The sequence below is a fragment of the Phasianus colchicus genome, chromosome 10 (genome assembly GCF_987193195.1).
Source record: "Phasianus colchicus chromosome 10, bPhaCol1.hap1.1, whole genome shotgun sequence".
Classification (NCBI taxonomy): domain Eukaryota; kingdom Metazoa; phylum Chordata; class Aves; order Galliformes; family Phasianidae; genus Phasianus; species Phasianus colchicus.
The window spans coordinates 24,340,184-24,343,056 of NC_143445.1; positions in this window are offsets into that span (position 1 = coordinate 24,340,184).

The following is a 2,873-nucleotide window of genomic DNA, read 5'->3' on the forward strand; positions in this document are numbered from 1 at the left end:
AGACCCAAAAACACATACTGACTACTTTTTTTGAGGTGTGTAATTATGTACTTGTATGTGTAACTAATACAGTCTATAATATATGAGAGGAGTTTACAGTAATAGAATGATATGTTGGGGAACTGAAGTTACGGCAGATAAGTTTAGAAGCACTTCCTCTGTTAAGGACATAATCCAGTACAGCACAATTCGTACAAGGAAACGCCTGCAACCCAGTGAGTGAGCTATTGTATGGGTTGAAACCACTGCTGAGTATAAGCAGATAGTTCTAGTGCTCGAGATTAGGTTGTTTTATCTGCTACTTTGGGGGTTTAATCAGACTGACTTGTATTGGAATGGGAAAAGATGTTGAGTGGACAATCAGTGGCATTTATTTTTAAATATGTGAGAACAGCAAGAGATTGGGAACAAAGGATGGTAATTCCTCAGTATCAGGTGCCCTAGAGGGTTCTTCATTGCCTGCAAGGAAAGCTTTTCCTTTTAGCTATGTTTTCCAGTCGTCCACTTTGCAGTGTATTGCATTGTTCAGCTTAATTGGAAAAGTAAACTATACCTGCACAATTTTCCCTTGTTCCATGAAGTCCATCCCTTACCATTTGAGGATGCTTTCTAAATTCTTCAGAGTTCCCATCTGGCTTTTAATGAGCATTGTGGCTGTCAGGGTTGGGACAGTAATGCCAATGCATTATGGTACTGCTATTATTGCTGTGTCATTTCAAGTATTATTGTGAACGTTTAGAACTGTTGCATTAGTAACATTCCTGATGCACCATCCATTGTGAATTTGGTGGAGTCAGGCTTACAGTGCAGATAAAATTACTGTTCAGCATGAACTGTGATAAAGGACATTTATTTTTTTTATAAGCAGGTTGTTCACTGTGAATTCACTGAACATCTGCAAAATGTTTCAGAAGTTTTTTTCTGTAATTTTGAGCACTACTTGGGTTTTCGTTTAGTCATGAGGAACAAGTAAACGATTTTGACTGTGGATAACAAACTTTTAGCATTATATGCAAAATAGTACAGAAAAAGGTGTTCTTATTGAGTGTTTTTAGGCTTACTTGTAAAACTTTTATTGGAATCTTTTCTCTTATAATTAGTGCATGTAATCAATTTTAGTTTGTCCAGTAAAATCAGTTTTAGTCAGTCCAGTAAGAATGCTCAGGACTTGAGACAATATTTTCATCAAACTGGTCTTTAAAAACATCATCTTATTTTCAAATTTCTTGTACTATGCATCCAATGAAATTGTGTAGTTCAGATATTATTTTAAAGAAATATTTTCTACCAGTTATTTTCTTTAAAGTAGAACAGAATCTCTGGAGGACCATGCTGAAATTTGTTCTACAGCATAAATAATGTGGCCATCATCCAGTCATCACTGTCTCCGAGTTCAGAATTTCATTCTTCCTCCTACATCCAGGGGGAGAAAAACAGAAACAAATGTTGTACTGGTAGTTTTGTTGGTTAAAGGAGGCATTCTAAAAATCATTCATTATTTACCTATTATTTTTATGCACCTGGGGACAGTAAGTCACAGTCTTTTAATTTTTGTTTAATAAGGAAGACCTGAGAGACACTCACAGATATATTTGTTGTGTCAGCTACTTCAGAGCCTGTGCTTGTAATGACATACCAACAGCAATATGAAATTAGCTGTACTTTGAAAAGTAGAAATTGTAGTTTGTCCTTAGGCCTAGAAAGCTGTCAGAACTGTGAGAAAAAGGAGGGGTCTGATTACTGTCCATATTTAGCATTGATGCTATCTTTTTTCAATTTAGAAGATTAAGGAAGGATAGTTTTATGGGTAATATCAAAATAAAGGCTTTTCATCATGGCTGTTTGAGCCTTTCACATGCCTTGGAAATGTTCTTATGACACAACAGTATTTTCTTAACCTAGGTACCTTGCAGACCCACAAACTCAATTTAGTCAGTGAAACATTTTTGAATCTACTGGGTGGTGGTGTGACTGCATGAAGAGCTCTTGAGATGTGGAGCTGCTTCTAACGTTAATGCTTGCAGTGCAAATAAGATCATCGCTGCCTGCTTTGTGATTGGCAAGATACTTATTAGGAAATCTCTTCTTTATTTAAAAAAAAATAGAATTGACTAAAAAAAATAGACTATGTTCCATCATGACACCATGATTTGATAGAGCTGATATGATGGCATCTCTCTGAATGTAAGTAATTGAATATTATTGACTTATGCCTGCGGAAAATATAAAGGTCCTTGTGCAAATATGCCCCTTTTTAGATTAGGGGAGCAGTGCCTTCCGAGAGCTCTGTCTGATCTATCAGTTATTGTGCTCTAATGCTTCCTGTTTCTTCTGCTCAAATTCTCTTATCGAAGCTCTGCAGCACAATATTTCAGGTGCCTGTCAAGTCTAACAAGTAACATGAGTTTCCTTGTGCATGCAGGTAATAGTGCAAGTCAGTTAGGAGCATCAAGTGAGTGGGCAGCAGGTATGAACTACAGGGGAATTTGGAAACTATTTTGTGAAACAGGCATGCAGATTACTGACTGCAGAATACCTGGGAAATGTTCTGATTTTCCCCTTCTTTCAATATGTTCTGAAATACTTCTAACAGCAGACAGAAGCTGTCCTCAGGGCAAACTTACCTCGTGCAATATGTGGGGCAGAGAACTGAGATCTCATGTACATTTTGTATGCATTTGGTAATGTTCATAGCTTAAAGCCATCTTGAAGTCAGCCTTCTTTTGAGGGTTTTTTTTTAGCCAAATATGTGTACTCTGTTCATTGGAAGACCATAGCCTGCCTGTGGGAGGGTGATGCATGAGGTTATAGGCAGCACGTAAAATGGGCAAAGGAAATTGTCAAGTCAGTGTAAGCTCCGAATTGATTTGTAG